Below are 18,723 nucleotides of genomic sequence, written 5' to 3'. Positions count from 1 at the left end.
CTAGTACCTACCATTGGCTACACTTCATGTACACACATACACACACACACACACACGCATGTGAATTTAAAAATTATTTATAGCAGCATTACTTGTAAAAGCAAAAAATTAGAATTAGCCTATCAAAAGAGAAATGGTTACCTAAACTCTGGTTTATCTACCCAATGGACTATTACACTGTCATTAAAAAGAATGAGACAATTCAACATCTTCCGATATGAAAAGACTGATATGTTGACAATTAAGATAACAACTTACAGAATGTTAATATGTTTAACTTATGGAAAAACAATGACTTAGCTAGGTCTATAACAAAATGTGAAAAGGAGACTCTTTTTCAGCTTTGTCTAAGGCCCCAGAAGACCCAGAACAAAGCAAGAGGCAATTAGTGGTCTCACATTCTTTAATGAGTTTCTAGACCACCTAGACAGGACTTGCAAAGGAGACAGCTGCAACCATTAGCCCATCACTCACCGCAAGGCTGTAAAAGGACTGAAACTGAAAATGCTGAGAGAATTTCTTTGGCATGATTTTTCGGGGTGTGGTGGTGTTTCCACATTTACCTCTTTCTAAGTAAAAGAAGTTTCAAGGAGATTTCCCTGAATGCTGGAGTCTGCCAAGTATAGACCGGGATTTAATTCAAGACCAAAGATCGTCTAATAGCAAGAGGCTGCAAATTGCGTGCGGAGGCCCAGGCACTGAGAGAGCTGCAGTGCAGCAGACTGCACACCTCCCAGCAGCAGTAGCCAGAGTGCATCAGTCTTGTCCGTAGGCCATATGCAAGGTAGCCAGCCAGGATGGTCTTAGAAAGGGCCCCCCCCGTAGAGAGGTTGACAACACTCCACCCACAACCTTCCTATCTCTTGATCACATTCACACACACACCTACTGGGTGGAGGGCTAGCTTTTCCCCTCCCCAGCCAGCACCTGCATCTGTCAGCAGCTGCCCACGAGCTGCCGGAACCCACTAGGTGCACCAAGAGAAAGAGTGCCTGGGGTGATGGGTGGGACTTGAAGGGACTGGAGGAGTTGTTATTCTACATGATTGTCCAAGAGAGTGAGAACGAATCTGCATATTATATTTATAGAGACAGCAAGGGAAACTGTTTTCTACCTGTACTGTATGGAGTCTCACTCTTTCAATATAATGTTAACAATTATACAGATAAAACAGAGAAAAGGTCTGGAAATTTACACACAAACTAATTATGGTCTCTAGAAAGCAGAATGTGGTTAGAGGATGAATAAAAAGAACTTATTCATTTTACTCTACATACTTCTATATAGTTTGATTTTTTAAAAAACAAATATATACTCATCTTTTTTGTAAACAAAAACTTAAAATACACACTCATATACACACATACACTCACTGTATAAAAATTCAGAAAAGTAAGAAAAAGAAAACAAACAGATCATAAATGTAATTCCACTCCTCCCAGATCTCACCTCTGTTAGTATTTGATGTGCTTTTATTCACATCTTTTTTATGTAATTTGCTTGGAGCAGACAGGGCCTCCTTGGGCATCACCAACAGTCAAGTTAAACAACCAAGAACTTCAAGGATTGTTTACTGCTGCCACTCATATATTCTGTGGGTATTCTGACCATATGAAAATCTAGGTATATGAACAAAGAAAACCAATTTGATACTTATGAGTCTGTCTCCCTTACCTTAAAATGTTCATAATTAAGATGGAGATAAAAATTATCACTGTGACATTTTATGCACTGGCTCTGGACAGTAGCAAGGTAGAGGACTAGAAGATTAAGATTTACTGATCCCCTTATGAAATCACAAATGCATCTTCTTCATCCAGAAATGAGTACTTTAGTCAAACTTAACAATACTTACCAAGTCTGTCCAGAAAGCTCATTTGAGCCTCAAACAACCTAAATGGAAATCCAGGAGAAGACTTTATCTCCTGTCTGAGATTTACACAAAAATCAAATCTGTTACAGACTCATCTAAAAAACACAGATACACGGCGTGAGACCCTTAGCAAATGGAGTGGCTGCTAAACACGTGGAAATTACCTCCTTCTTTGTTTTTAATTTCCTGGGAACCAGGGAGAAATTCTGGTTTCTAAACCTTGAGGCAGCATGAACAATGAACAATTGTTAGCTAGAAATAGCAGATGAAGTCTATTACTACACGACAGAAAGTAGACTGCACTGTCTTAAGGTTGTGTTTATTATACAGGCCTGGTGGGTAAAATGATATGGTAGGGAGTGAGTGTCCTGCTCAATAGAAACCTCTGAGAAACCCTCCACTCCAAGGGAAGCATCCAACTTCTTTCTGTTTTTCCTCTTGTTGAGTATAGGCTTGGATAATTGTATGTAATTTCCCAAGTCTGTCTTCATGAATGAAACTTCTTACCAATTTCTACCAAAACCCTCTACCAAATCAAATAAAGATAAGGTCAACAGAAAGCCAATATCATGCAAATATGCAGTAAAGGTCTTCATTTTTTTTTTCATTTGAGGGCAAACCAAAGATCTTGAAAAGGTAACAATTCCATGATCCAGCAAAACAGCAACAGAACACAAAAACTTCCCCTTGGGTTAGAATATGAAAACTTTTTTCGAGGGTAAATTCAATTGAGCTGAAATTGTAAAACCTGGAATGGCAAAGTATTTTTTTTAACCAAATTTGTTGGAAGCCAGTCATACACAGAAAATAAACCCAAACTCAAACTAGTACTGAAGTCCAGTTTCCTTTTAGCATTTTTTTTTAAAAAGAAGAAACAAAGAAAAATAAACTTTGTAAACTTGAAAATGCAGCCTTTAGAACAAGGTTCCAAGGGTTACTTGGATGTTGGCTGATGCTTACAAACTAATGCTAATGAGTGGAGTGTAAATGAATCAAAACCAGATAGATTCCATTTCCCTTCAAGTAAATGGAGGTTGGGGATGGGGAGGTGGTGGGAATGCTTCCCAAAATGTAGGTGAATTTTACCAAAACGACGGTGTTCTGCATAAAAACTAGAGAAATATCATCTGAACTTCAACTAGGGCTGGGTTTCAAAGAGGTGACATGAAGAGGGAGAACTGACACCCAGGAGCTCCCTTCTGTGCCAGGCCATGAGCTTCAGGAACACTGGTTTCACCCTCACAGTAAACGGCATGGCAGGCAGGTGTTCTCCCCCGACTTCAGAGATGAGAAAATGAAACGGGTGCATTTGTGTCCCCTTCTCTAGGTCATTCAGCCAGGGAGTGACCGTGAAGGGCATCTGCATTAGGAAACAGTGCTGTCTCACCTCCTGTGCTCTTGTTCTATGAGAATCATTGATTACTTCAGCAAGGATGATGTAATGATACTTTAAGAAGGCCATTTTGGAGCATTCTACCAATGCAATGCTAATCTTGTCAAGGCCAACACCTGTGCTGACTTAGCTAGTGCCTATGGGAGAACTAGGTAAGGAGAGGTAGACAGTTGTCATATTTTTTGTTTTTGTTTTTGTTTTGTTTTGTTTTAGAGACAGAGGTCTTGCTTTGTTACCCAGGCTGGAGTGCAGTGGCATGATCATAACTCACTGTAGCCTCAAACTCCTGAGCTCAAGTGATCCTCCCACCTCAGCCTCCCAAGTAGCTGGGATTACAGTGCACACCACAATGCCTGAGTAATTTTTACATTTTTTTTTTTTTTTGTACAGTCAGGGTCTTGCTATGTTGCCCAGAATGGTCTCAAACTCCTGGCTTCCCAAAGTGCTGGGTTTACAGGTATGAGCCACTGAGCCCAGTGGGAGTCTTATCTTGATTTAACTTAGGGTCACCTTGAATCCATGTCATAAATCCAAGTTACTCAACTGTGGAGCAGGCCTGTGCTTCACCTGCATTACCTAACTCCTTTAATCCTCAAAATGACTATGGGTTTTATAGCATTTTTATCCCTATTTTATGTCTAAGAAAACAGGCTTGGAAAGGCTAAGGAAGAGGCAGAGCTGGGATTCTCACCCAGCCTGCCTGACCCCTCCGACTCCAGATCATGTGCTCTTACTCACTTCATGAAACTAAAAGGTCAGTAACTCTAGAAATTAAGCAGCAGTGGCTTTTCAAGGTATGTGGCTATCACTGATCGCAGCTTCCTACACATGTATTCATTTATCCAACAGGTATTGATTAAGAGACTACAATCTGTAAAACTGGAGGGTTATAAAGAGATCAAAAATGTTCAAGTTCTTGTCCTTAGCCTCAAGCCATGCACAGCCCAGACTTACTAAGTTCTGGATTTTCCCCTGGTCTTCTGGCCACTGTCCTTTATCTTTTCAACTCAATTGTTATAACACCAGTTTCTTTCTTTCAGACATGTCCAAATTGCTGATTTAGATAAGTTTGTCCCTGAGACTAGTGAACTTCATCAAGAGATAAATGAATGGAGAGACAGCTTTAAACCAAGCGCCTCTGGCATTCATAGAATATCAAACTTGAAGAGATCTGACAGATGGAGCCTGTATTGGTCAGAGTAGTATAACTGCTGTAACAAACAAGCCCAAAAGTTTACTTCTTGCTCTCACAAAATTCAAGGGGTATGTTTCTGGCTGGGCCTCTCTCACACCAGTGGTGACACATGGGGATCCAGGCTCCTCCTCTGCTGTGGCTCCACCATCTCAACAAAGGGTTTCAGGATGCCCCAGACTGCATCCACACAGCAGACAGAAGGCAGAGAGAAACTTCAGAGCAGGCTCACTTACTTCTAACTGCCTCCTCCCATTCCATCAGCAAGAGTTAGTCACAGAGCCACCTTCACACCAGGGACTGGGAGGTCTGTATGCAGGTTACCAGGAAGAATAAGTCGGTTTAGTGAGCATGTGGCCCATAAAACCACCGTGCAGGTGAGGAAACTGCTGCAAAGTACCTACTGTCACAAAGTGCCTACGTGAATCAACCAGTGTCACATAGGAGCAGATTCCATATTCCACTGCAGCACTCTTTGCCTACAACATTGATGCTTCCTAAAAAGACATGTCCTGTTTTTATTTCTTATATCACACTTACCATATACATTTTAAAAATTTATATAGAAAAGCTTAAAGAAAATAAGTTTGTGCTATACTTTTCCAATATAGTCGCTGTTTATATCTTGGTGCCCGCTAGCCTCTTCCACGTGTGTATCCTTATTATATATCACACAAATTTTAATTATAAAATGTTGTAAACATACAGAAAGCAGTATAAAAGAAACCTAGGGATGCACCACGCAGATTTAACAAATGTTAACATTTTGCCACATTTGTTTAGTTCTCTCCTGTAGAAATAAAATGGATCCAGCTGAAACCCATCTAGTTCTTTCTCATTCCTAAAGGAAATGAAGAAATATATATATAGTAAAAGTACAGAAACATTCACAGCATCTATACACACCAGCTTTAGGATAGCACTTCTTCATTTCCTTTAGGAATGAGAAGAATTAGATGGGTTTATCATATTATATATGTAATATGATATATAAAGAAATGTTTTTGTACTTTTACTATATATATAGAGAGAGAGAGAGAGACAGCGAGAGAGATAGTCTCACTCTGTTGCCCAGGCTGGAGTGCAGTGGCGTAATCTTGGCTCACTGCAACCCCCACCTCCTGGGTTGCAGCAATTCTCCTGTCTCAGCCACCTGAGTAGCTGGGCTTACAGGCATGGGCCACCCTGCCTGGCTACTTTCTCTGTATTTTTAGTAGAGACGGGGTTTTGCCATGTTGGCCAGGCTGATCTCAAACTCCTGGCGTCAAGTGATCCGCCCACCTCGGCCTCCCAAAGTGCTGGGATTACAGGCATGAGCCACTGCACCTGGCCTTTACTATACAATTAGATTCATAAAATGTATATTACTTTTGTACATTTTAGATTTTTGCATAAGTGATACAATGCCATGTATATCCTTTTGTACCTTGCTTTTTTTAGTCAGCAGTATGTTTTAAGACTTACCCATGTTGATCCATGGAGATTATTTTCATTCAGTTGAACTAGATGTAGTATTCCATTGAATGACTAAGCCACAGTTTATTACTCATTCTTCTCATATATAGTTAGCTTGTCTCCATTTTTCCCTTCACGGTAGTTTTAAAAAACAAAATTAGCATCAAATTATACACACAGATTTGCTGCCTGCTTTTTTCATGTAACAAAACCTAGTTAATCCTAGTAGTCACATATATTCTTGGAGAACATTATTTTTAACATCTGTAAAGTGCCCTCTTACACGAACATACCAAAATTTATTTAACCAATTCCCTGTAGTGGAACATTCAGGTATTTTCCAGTAATGTGCTATATAAATTATACTCCCACAACCATCATTTTATGTGCACTTTTGGCATGTTGACAAACAGAGAAAACTAAGGAGTGCCTGTCGAGAGGGCAAGTGCTACTACGGCGGCGAAACAGCCCTGTTCTGGCGCTGCACTTTCTGGGGCAGATCCTACCGATTCCACTTACTAACCGTGTGACTTTGGACAAACTTAACTTATTTGTGTTTCTATAAAATGAGATTGATAAGAGTAGTTTCCTTAAATCCCATACCAAGTGGAGTTGTAGACTTTCTGCTTTATTGTTTCTTTAAATTCCCTTGTAGGCAAGCAAGGGAAATCCTGCACCTGAGGCTCAAACGTGCTTACGTAAAGCAAAGTGCCACTCGGAGGACAAACAGTCATGAGATTCGAACCACTCCATAACAGTGCCCAGTGCATGGCAAGTATTCAGGAAGTTAGGTTCAATACACACACACACACACACATATATATAGTGAATACGCATTTGCACACATGCATACATGCACTCATGCACGCACACGCACGTGCACACACACATCTATACCTCTATGATAATTTTGGCTATGTGATACAGTACTATTATGCTTTTGTTCTATCCCAACTTTTCCTTATTGATAAAGCTAACTAATCTTCTCCCAGTGGTTTTTTTCCATCTGGCACATCTTCCTTTTGCTGGCAATCCCTTCTTTGACCCTCCAGCAAGCCTTCACTACCCGACACATTATACACTCAGAAAGTGCCACCAAAGCCCATAACTGACATAATGAAATTCTCTGACTCCCTCTTTCCATTTCAACCAAGTGGTCTGTCTATCCAAATATTTTCTCCCCCAGAGTCCTCTTCTCTGTCTTATGAATGGTGTCCCACTTCCCAGCTGACGTCAAACCTGTGCAGATTACCTTTTCAAGCAAATGTAAATAAACAATAAAGCACAAAACAAAGAAGCCCACTTGATTTTTTTAGTTCTTCTAGAAATGGCTTCAATAAAACTTCACTGGCCACAGGAGACTTCCCCTAATTCAACTAAACAAACACTCTTCCTTCTTCCTTAAGAATGCCATTGGGAAGTCTAATGGGGTTTGAAAAACTATTTGGAGCTCTGCACTGGAAAGAAAGATAAAAGGAAGCCACGGATGAGCAGTGAAGCAGTCAGGCTCGGAGCCCTGCCCTCACCTCTCAGATCAGCGTGTTCCAAAATCTGATGAAATTCATTAAATTCACAAGGAAGTACTTACCGCACAATTTGCCACTACAATTTCCAAATGGCTTAGGGCGATCATGACACCTTTAGTCTCAGAGTGCTAGGAGAATCTTGAAAGGCCCTACATTGATGAAAACCATCATAGTTAGAGCTATTTTCATATTATCAAATGTGGTCTTAATTAACCTCAAAAAAAAAAAAAAAGAGGTTTCTAGAAAAAAAAAACACATACACCCCCCCGCCACACACACACACCTACCTCTATGTGATAAACCTGGCTGAAAAGGGGATTAGGTCCCACGACTCATTTCATCAAGAAAATTAGCATCTTTTAGTCTCTCTGGAATGTATTTGTTTTCCTTAGACGCAAGCTCAGTTACACTCTTCCAACTCTTTAGTATTAATTCCTTTTCTTATTTCAGCCTGACCAGAACAAATTCTGTCCTGAAGCATCTTAGCAATAAAATCCAAACGGGGTTTTGCCCTCGGGCCTACAACAACTGGTGTCACTCCTATGAGACCATGTCTAGACTTTTAGGGAAAGTTAGGAAAGATGTCATCCTAGATTGGCTATTGTGTTTTTTGAATTTTGGGAAGCTAGATCACTCCCCTGCACATTTTTATACCCATGGGAGTCTCAGATCTGGACTTAAAATTGAGGGGATATGGGAATAAGGTAGATATAAATCTTGTCTACTTCATCATCATGTCATCCAAGCTCATGTTTTCTTCACAAGAATGCCTTTAAGAACTCAGAACATTATAATCTTAGGTAGATGCCTATTTATATCTTTGCTACATACCTTCCTTTTCCAAGGTTGGGTTTTTTTGTTCGTTTAATCTAGGAGATTAGTAGATAGTGTTTTATTTGAGGGTGGTTAACATTGATTGAACCATACTCTATGGCTTTGTCTTGACAATTCACTCTCAACCATTGCTTTATCAAAGAAAGGAAAGATAAGAAGTAGAAGAGATAGAGGAGAAGGAGGGGGAAGAAGAAAGGAAGAAGGGAAAGGAAAAAGGTAGGAAAGAAGAAAGGAAGATGGAAGGAAGGGAGGAGAGAAGGAAGGGAAGGAGGGAGGGAGGGAGAAGCAAAGGGTGAATGGGCATCACTGGCCATAGTATCTGAAGGAAAATAATGTATAGGGTAGAAAGGCTTCAATTTTTATTCCAGAAAGGCTTCAAACTCTCAGTACATTCTTTTTAGAGGTATAGACGCACAAAGTTACACCACCCTTCAGGCATGAAACAACCATCCCACTCAAATACAAGGCTTGCAGAAATGGTAATGAACACAAAGAGCACCACAGAGCTCCTTAGAAGTGTTAGTGTTGCTTACCATTTTATTTATTATTTATTTATTTATTTTTGAGACAGTCTCACTCTGCCACCCAGGCTGGAGTGCAGTAGCACCATCTAGGCTCACTGCAACCTCTGCCTCCCAGGCTCAAGCGATTCTCCTGCCTCAGCCTCCTGAGAACTGGGATTACAGGTGTGCACCACCATGCCCAGCTAATTTTTGAATTTTTAGTAGAGACAGGGTATCGCCATGTTGGCCAGGCTGGTATCCAACTCCTGACCTCAAGTGATCTGCTGCCTCAGCCTTCCAAAGTGCTTAACATTTTAAATTAATGCAAACTTACATTTCTAGGCTTCTCTTAATATTGCAAGTTTTGCTGATACCCAAACAAAATGAACTTCCCTCAAGTGGAATTGAATTTGCCTCATGGTAACTGTTGCACAGAGCCTGACTTGTTAGGAGGTACAATAAAAGAACACTTTTTGTGAAAAAGAATCACAAGCCTGGGAGTCAAATGTGCCCAGCTCTGCCTACAACTGACAGTGTCTACCCTGGACAAGCCATTTAACCCCTTCAGAGCCCATTCCCTCCTCTGTAAAATTACTCATTAAAATGAGTACTCACTTGGGTTAGATCTATGTTGAGTATCCTCCTGGTAATGCAGCCTTATAAACAGTCCCAGAAGGACCTGTCTTGCCATGTTGTAATTTAGCCTTGCTATACCAGGATGCAGGGATGGATGGGAGTAGGGAGGCAGGGTTGGATAAAATGAGAGAAATCAAGGAGTCTTGAGCATTTCCACCATTAGCATCATTCCCACACTCTGACTTCTGGGAACTGCCACATTTTTAGCAACCTGTTATTTGGAGGGACACAAGATAGGAAGATAGGACACAATGAGACATTTTCTTATTCTGAACCCTCATCTAACTCCCCCAACAGAGTTGGGGGTGGAATGGCAGAGGCAGCAAAGGTCACACTGCTAGGAGTAGACTGAGCATTAGAAAGAGAGGACACATCCACAAATGCAGCAGGAGCCCATCCTGGTGCATGTGTCCCTCACTGCATGGGAAGCCATGCACATTCAAACAGCAGCTACACAAAGCACAGTTTTGCAAAATCACTCTTCAGCCATCTATGCGAGATGTTAATCCTGCTCCAAGCATCATAAAAATGTTGCATTAAATGTCTGCTGTTGATTTCCTTTATGAGGTTGGTTTCTGCCCAACAGGTCAAGTAAGGCAGGATCAGCAGAAATTATGAGAGCAAAAGAGGAGGGGAGCCCATATACACAGAGAATGTACTCCAAAATGCAAATGACTGGCCAGGCGCCATGGCTTCCGCCTGTAATCCCAGCACTTCGGGAGACCAAGGCGGGCAGATCACCTGAGGTCAGGAGTTCGTGACCAGCCTGGCTAACATGGTGAAACCCTGTCTCTACTGAAAATACAAAAATTAGCCAGATGTAGTGGTGGGTGCCTGTAATCCCAGCTACTAGGGAGGCTGAGGCAGGAGAATCACTTGAACTCAGGAACTGGAGGTTGCAGTGAGCCGAAATAGCCCCATTGCACTCCAGCCTGGGCAACAAGAGTGAAACTCCGTCTCGAAAAAAAAAAAATGCAAATGACAAACAAAGGGCTTGGTTCTTAGGACAATGGTTAAAGAACAGCAAAGAATATGCTCAAATAGATTGGAAGGCGGTTGCTAAATCACACAAGGCGGCAGAACATTTGCTGTAGAAACAGTAAATATTGCAGTCAGCTAAGAGACGATATCTGACTCACAGGCAAATAACGAAGTATAAAAATTGTCTTTTTTTCTTATCAAAGATTTTTTTCAAATTGACACATTGAATCTTTTCTTTTGGCTGACAAAGCCAAAAGGCAACTGACACCCAAAGGGAAGAAACAACCAGGGAGAAAGCCAAGTTTCTAAAAAGTTAAGACGTTTCTTCCATTTCTCTCCTAGTTAACACCTCAGGCTTCTCTATAAGGAGCAAAACTGCAAATGTACAATTTGCTTTCACTTTGCATGTTCATAGTCCCACAAGAACTAGCCGAGCCTGCAGAAAGTCTTGTCAGAACATTGTCAGGCCCTGGAAGGGCCTGCAAAAAGCTTAGTAAATGAAGACATTTGGGCGAGCCCCCAGATCTGGGAAGTCAGGCTTATGAATGGTTAAAACAGTCAACGTTTCCTATTGCAAGTTCCTAGGTAGTCGTTAGTGGTGGAAATCCTGAGTAGTTTGATGGTGTCATCCCTATTTTCCAGACCAAGAGGTGAGGATAGAAGTTGACTAAGGAAGGTATCCAACCATCACCTGCAGTATCAGGGAGTGCCAGAATCGGGCCTCAGCCTTGTCTCCCACAACCACACCCACCAGCCTGCTCCCTGTCAAGGCTCCTAGACACTCGCTGAAGATTCCAGAAACTACTCCGGCTTCACCGACGTAGACTCACCTCCACCATCTGTCCCTGCTTCCCCCTGCCCCACACTAGGAGATTCACCAGGAAGGTCTCTTCTACTCCCATCTCTAAGAGAATGGCAAGGACTGAAGTGCTTGCAAATCCTCCAAGAGTTCCTTAAATTTTCAAGGTACTATTTTAACCACCTCCTCCATCCCTTAAAGCCTGAAGAATTGGACAGGCAGGCAGGGAAGCTGTTTGGTTCAGGGATGGAAGAGGAAGGGATGGAAGAGTCACTTTGTCGCTTCCTCTTCCTCTTGCCTCCCAAGAAGTAACGGAGTAGTAACACAACCCTCTCCTCTTTGCCACCCCAGCCACCAGGCAGGTATGGCCAAGAACCAGAAAATTCTCCATTCTGGAGACTGTCCCCACCTCTCCCCAGGTGTCAGTGGAACATTTGCTGGGGGAAGAGCAACTGAAGCTGTTTGTTGTTGTTTTTTAATAGTTGAGACAGATTTATACTCATTTTACACTTGAATAGGATTTTTTAGGGAATAAATGATGATAATTGGGGGCTGAAATATTATTTGGGAGCTTGGATGACTGTCACTTGGCAAACTAAAGGCATTTGTGTCAGGCTCAGGACACACACACTCTCCACCGCTCCTTTCCTTAGCCACATGTGGTAATTTTCACTTTTTACAATAACTCTTCATGGGAGAAGGACGAAAATTGCACTGAGCTTTTCTTACAACTTAATGAAGTTTCAGGAAAGAAACTTGAGCCTTGCTCTGGCGCTCTGATGCTGCATCTTTGTAAACAGTGTGGCAAGGGGCTTTGCAAGATTTATAGGAGACGGCATTGGCAGAGAAAACGTTAGCTTCTGCTCCAGCCCCATAAAGCTATGCTATTGGCTTTGTAAAGCTCTCCAAAAAATGAGATTCAAAACAAAAGTGAAATCAACACCATTCAGTCCACTGCTAGCCAGGGACCTCTAAAGTTTTATCAACTGGGGTTCACCTGCTTCCCAAAAGAGAAGAGTTTTGTCCCTGAAATAAAATACTTGTAAAATCTCTCACCTACAAGATGGTAGTGACACGAGGATTTTCAAATCAGGGCAAAATGATAGGAAAGAAATGGTCATTTTCTGCGTGTCAGAAGGTGAACTTGATACCAATGCCTATTGGGCAAAGACAGCCACACAAGAAAGCATACACAAGGAAGCTCTTCACATATGGCTTGGGTTACCTAGAACGAAGTCATTAATAGGGGGTGGCCAGACTAATTATGAGATTGGAAAGGAAAGAAATGAGTAGGAGCAACATTCCTTGCGAGTAGGGTTTTGTGTAACAGAATATAAAGTCTTTATTGCAGACTTTATGACAGGGAAGGGAATGATTAATTATCAAACAACATCTCCCCGATCTTGAAATAAAAATTTCCAAATGTCTATCTCACAGGTCTTGCTCCCAGAGCCTCCTTTCTGTTCAGCCCAACATAAAACAGTTTTGCAGGTTAATGTGCCCATTAAACCTCCACTGGGTCAGGCCCTCCTTAGCATTCCCTGCTGTAGGAGTTGTAAATAAGGAGCTGTGCATGGGATTTTGCTGAATAAAAGAGAGTTTGTGCTTCTAAAGTCACAATCAGCCTTCCCCTCTCCCCATCAACCCCTTTAATTTAAAGTTGGCGGCTTGTCTCTTCACCTTGTCAAGTTTCAAATACCTTTCCTTTTCCTCTAACCATGATAGGGAAATGTCAAGTTCTCTGCAGAGGAGGAAGAAGTGCTTCAATTATGCATCTAAATGTACTTGTTGCACAAAAGAGCTCCAGTGCTGATTTGCCAAACTGCTTTGAGGGACAAACTTTGGCCCTCGCCACCCTGAGGACAAAAGCAGGCACACATAAATGCCGCGACAGCTCCTGGCATGGCCCCGGTCAGGCCACATATTCATGCCGAGAGTGTGGAATTTCCCTGTCACATAAAACCACAGCAGGGTCAAGAGGCAGATACACTAATCAAGGAGCAGAGCAGGAACTTTCAGTGTCTCCTCTCCAGCTTCAAAGATGGGGGAGACGAAGCAGTCCTTCTGGCAGGTTTCGATGGAATGAAATGTCCAAGCAAAGTAACTTCAGTCTGCCAATGAATCTGCCAACAGATCCACAAAGTGATAAATAATAAACAAATATGTACTGAATACATATTCTGTGCAAGGCACTAAGATAAGAACTTGTTAGGAGCATAGAGAAATGGACCAGAGTTCTGCTCTCAATGGGGGTGAAAACCCAGACACTGCTAATTAGCCATACATGACAGCATATGGATGTCCCATGAGTGACAGGTGTCTCTCCAATAGCCATTACCCCTTCTCCCTGGCTAAGAGAACTTTGATTTTGTTCAAGCACCAAGTGGCTACGTGTTTTCCTAAGGGGCTGAGCTGCTTCGTGGGTCTAGGGGATGAATTTATTTTTTTTAATTATTATTTTTTTAAGACAGAGTCTCGCTCTGTCACTTAGGCTGGAGTGCAATGGTGCCCTCTCAGCTCACTGCAATGTTCATCTCCCGGGTTCAAGCAATTATCGTGCCTCAGCCTCCTGAGTAGCTGGGATTATAGGCATGAGCCACCACATCTAGCTAATTTTTGTATTTTTAGTAAAGAGGGGGTTTTGCCATGTTGGCCAGGCTGGTCTCAAACTGTGACCTCAAGTGATCTGCCTGCCTGGGCCTCCCAAAGTGCTGGGATTACCAGGCATGAGCCACCACGCCCAGTCAGGGATGAATCTTGATTGCTCAAAACTAGTGGTTCTTTTTTTTTCTGAGACGGAGTCTCTGTCGCCCAGGCTGGAGTGCAGTGGAGCAATCTCGGCTCACTGCAAGCTCTGCCTCCGGTTCCAAATTCTGCCTGCACATTATAGTCACCTGGAGAGTAGTTTAAAACTTCCATAACTGGGCCCCACCTCTAGACTCTAATTTAATGGGTCGGACATAAAATCCAAAATCCAATCGTTTTCAAACTTCTCTGGGTGATTGTAATGTACTGCCAATGCTGGGGATCAATGGTCTAAATCAACATTTCATTCCCTTCTCAGTGATTGGCTTAGGGTCGGTCATGTGATTCAGTTCAGGTCAAAGATATGTGGATGTGTCGGGAGGCTTCCAGGAACATTTTCTATGGTTTAAAAAGACAAAAGGAAGCTGTACATGCTTTCTCGTTTTCCAAGCTTTGGATAGTGTTTTTAAAGGAGGAAGGTTTGAACAGGTGCAAGCAATGTGCGATGGTGAAAGGAAAAGTCAACAAGGGCTAATATCCAGAGGAAGGCGGAAGAGAAAGATGGAAGGAAACGGGTCTATGATGACACTGCTGGACCAATGAAGTAACTAGAACTGCAACCTCCCTGCCTCTAGACCAGTGGACCTAAAACTTGATTGCATTCTGTAAACACCTGGAGTGTTTTTTAAAATATGGATGCATGGGTCTCACCCCTAGAGGATCTCATTTCATTGGTAAGTGGTGAAGTGTTATCATCAGGATTTTAAAAATACCCCCAGGTGGTTATGTTGTGCAGCCAAGTTTGAGAACCACCGCTCTAGATGTCTTGTTGAGTGAGACAATTTCCCATTTGTAAGCCAGTAGTTCACAAAGTGTGTTCCCCCTGACCAACAGCATTAGCCTTACCTGGGAACTTGTTTGAAATGCAAATTTTTGGGCTTTTCCCCTGCCTGCCTAATCAGAAAATTTGGGGGTTGGGAGCAGCAATTTGTGGTTTCACAAGTCCTCCTGGTATTTTAATGCATGCTACAGCTTAAAAACCACTGATTGAAAATACTTGGCTCCTTGTTTTCTGTTCCTTGCAGTCCAAAGCATCCTAACTGATACAGAAACCCAGAGGGAAAAAGAATGACCACAGCTGACAGGATTTGGATGGATGAGGTGGAAGGGAGCAAAGCATGCAAACCTCTCATATAGAATAGAATTTTTACAGTATATGTAGGAAGTGGGAGGGATGGAGGGGGGCAGTGGGATGCCAATCTAGTGGCAGCAGCAGAAGTTTCTAAAGAGTTGAGAAAACCACAATCTAAAAACACAAATTAGAGCTATATTCATTAGGACCTTAAGTGAGAGGTTAAAGATATTAATAATACATTATCCTGTAAGTAATGGCAAGCCACTAAAGCATTTGAAAGAGAACAGTTTTAAGGGGGAAAAGAGCAAAAGTGATATTTTAGATGATATTTTAGATGATTAAACTGGATGTATAAATTGGGTAGATTGAGGGGAAAGGAGAAGGAAGGTGCAGGGAGACCAATTTGGAGACTGCACATACATTCTGGTGTCCTTCCTCAGCATCTGAAATATTCTCTGTGATGTTGAGGAATAGGAAGCTTCATCAAGTAGATACTGGGCCTAATCCTACTTGGAAGTGGGACTCAGAAAAGCTGCTTCAACCTCCACTCTCCCAGGTGCCTGAGCTTCCACCCAGTGTCTCTTCACTGGAGTGTTAGTTTCCAGCAATGCAAAGCCCCACTGATTCCCTTATGGTGATGAGGGTGAGGTAAGTCATTCTCTAGGAAATAAAGAGAGGAGGAATCAGGTTCATGGTCGGGGAGATCCTGCCTGCTGTGAGTGCTGTTTCCCAAGCTGGACCAGAAATCACTGCAATAGTGTAGAATTCTCTGCCTGCTCACAGGTTGTGATTTGTGTGCTGGCAGTCACACAGCCTGAAGTGCCAGGCATCACAAAACATAACTTACAGCTTTTTCTCTTGGCTGATATCACATCAGTGATATGAAACCTCTCCCACTGCCATCATTAGAACCAGCTGGTTGGTTGTCACTCTCAGAGAATGGCTTAAAATCATCCCGGTTTTGAGAAATTCCATTTACCAGGAAGACGTCCATGTTGGATGCAAAATTAAAATCATGCAAGATGACATATGTTTGAAATACACTTCAGATAAAGATTTGCCTTTTGAGTTACATTTTCCTCAATAGTTTGTTATAAAAATTGTCAAATACAGAAAAGTTGAAAGAATTGTACAGTGAACAAGAACACTTTGCTATATTGCTTTACCATATATCTGTCCAACTACCCAGCTCTATCCATCCTTCAGTCCATTTAATTTCTTTGATATATTCAAAGTTGCAAACATCAGTATACTTCACCCCTAAACACATCGAAATGAATATTTTAAACTAGAGTTCAACATTGTTCCTTTTTTAGGCTAAATTTACACTGAATAAAATGTGCAAATCTTAAATGTACCACTCCATGAGTTTCCAATCACCTTAGGCTTATATTTATATTTTAATAAAACTCACATTAATGATTTGGCATGTCCTAAGTGTGTGTCTTGCTGCAGCGTTTTTGTCAGCTGTGTAACAAGAAATAAGCAGATAACACGGCAGGACGTGTTAAAAACATCTTATCATTTTCACAGAATAAAACATGGGTACTTTTTCATCTAATGTACTTTTTCATCTAATGTTCATGAGATAATAAATATTGTCTGGTGTTAGAAGTCAATAGCAATTAAAACATAATTGAAAACGTCCTCCCCTCCTTCTTGTAATGTCTGGAAAGGATTAACTGGTGGATTTCTTGAAATAACAGGATGACCTGTTTAAAAAAGAAAAACTTTATTTGCAAATAGCCTCTGTGTGAATCAGGGTTTTCTTAGGATTGTATAACCTAAACCAAACACATCAGGTGCTGAGGCTGATGTAAGACACCAGCTGCCACCATAAACCCTGATTTCCAATGTTTTGTTTATAAAGAAAACCTCTTTACACACACTGATTGACTAATCGGTAACCAGGATAAATGTAAACTTTCAAAAGAGGACATTTAAAATAAATTCTTGCCTACTGGTGCTTTAGATAAAATAAGACTTCACTTGAAAAAAAATTCCATGGTTAAAAAAAAAGTTCGAAAACCACTGAATCTTATCCATCTCCCTCAGCCTATTGGTGAAAAAACTGAAACATGAGGACCAGAACTCTTGGCTCTTTTGGTTCTAGTCCCTTTCCACTATGTACTATAGAAATTAAATTAATCAGTAAGTATTTATCGTACATGATTATGTGCCCAGCAGTATGTTTGATTTGTGGGGTTTAGAAAAGTAGGCTAAAATATGGTGCCTGTCTCATTCTAGACAATTAGCCCAGAGACGAGCTTCTGATCGTGATGAAGAAGACAGACATGCGTAAGACAATGCAGGGATGGCGTGAGTTCTAAACTGCATGGATTACAGAAGCATGACTTGAATCCAGAGGAGGGGACTGGAATCGCTGGGTAAATTAAGTTTGTGTAAGGAAAGGGGAGGTTGGGAACAGCACTCAACAGGGCATCCTAGGTTGTGTTTTGTGTACAAAGATGTGTAGATTCACTTGTACAGCACATATTCTACAGTGCCTTTGGGAGTTGTCTAAGCTGATTGCTCATTTCACTTACTATGGGAAAATTCTAAGTTCTCCACATTTCCATTGACCTCATCTCCAGACCTTGGGATTTGCCTTCTAGTTTGGAGTAATGCCAACTCTAAATAAAGTCAAACCTACAGGGGTCCCATTATCACTAATCTAGAAGGGATTGGAGATTCTTTTTCTTTCCTTCCTTCCTTCCTTCCTTCCTTCCTTCCTTCCTTCCTTCCTTCCTTCCTTCCTTCCTTCCACTTGCAAATGGAGAGCATGAGGATAGGAACAAGACAACAGCAACACAGGATTTTCTAAAATAATAAAAAAATTTTTTAAATTAAAAAATAAAACTTGCAGCAAAATGGTAAGAAATGAAACCACTACCAAGATCAAGTCCAATCCAGACAGAGGAGGTCAGCAGCTGGATTCAATTAACTTTGCACAAAAGTCCCCCAGCAAGACTTCCGTCTTCTGAAGTGATAAGCATTACCCATGTTACAAAGATTATTTAATTTTCTAATATATTGGTCTTTGGCATTGTTCAGATTTGGTTCCCCTAATACTGGAAGCTCTAAACCTCCTGGTTCACTGCTTTGAAAATCTAAAACATATGACAAAGAAATTCTAGTGAACTCAACAAGAAATCTTGCTTATTCAAAATTACCAGTCAATTCAAATGTCCTGCCATATAAGTGGAGTGCCATATGTTCAAAGCCTGTAAAATTTAGATGTTGTTTACCCAAGCAGCTTGCTAGGATGGCAGGCCAGGCATGAAAAGTGTCGGCACTCACTCCTGTAACTGTACACTGCTCTCACTCCCAACCTGGAACCGGCTATTGATATTCAATAGTGCCCCAGAGCCCCAGGAAAGTTCTTAAATAACCCTGCTTGTTGTAAGCACTCAAAGCTACCTTTTGGAGACCATTGCCTGTAGCTGTGCAGCCCCAAGAATACTAACTAGGTCATTCACAAAACACAGATGCTCTCAAATGATCTGAGCATTCCCAAAAGTCATCCTGCTGTCCTGAACTTTTACTTTTTTTGGTCAGAAACTCAGGCTATGCCTGCATATGTCTGCCCCCTAAAAAGCACCATGCTTATACTATATTTCTTATGTCTACATGCCAAACCAAGTGATATTG

At 41.5% G+C, this 18,723-nt stretch overlaps 1 long non-coding RNA gene across 1 annotated transcript in view; it reads right to left on the bottom strand.

The window, feature by feature from the left end:
• LOC115896563 overlaps positions 1–4,757 on the bottom strand; it is a 157,386-nt gene extending 152,629 nt beyond the window's left edge. The window contains exons 1-2 of the long non-coding RNA XR_004056482.1: positions 4,695–4,757; positions 1,450–1,619 (exon numbers count right to left, since the gene is read on the bottom strand). This is a non-coding gene — a long non-coding RNA (uncharacterized LOC115896563). The remainder of the gene's footprint in view (positions 1–1,449; positions 1,620–4,694) is intronic.
• Between the last annotated feature and the right edge of the window lie 13,966 nt (positions 4,758–18,723).

Source organism: Rhinopithecus roxellana, chromosome 3 (genome assembly GCF_007565055.1).
Source record: "Rhinopithecus roxellana isolate Shanxi Qingling chromosome 3, ASM756505v1, whole genome shotgun sequence".
NCBI lineage: Eukaryota > Metazoa > Chordata > Mammalia > Primates > Cercopithecidae > Rhinopithecus > Rhinopithecus roxellana.
This window is presented reverse-complemented; position numbering and strand designations above follow the sequence as displayed.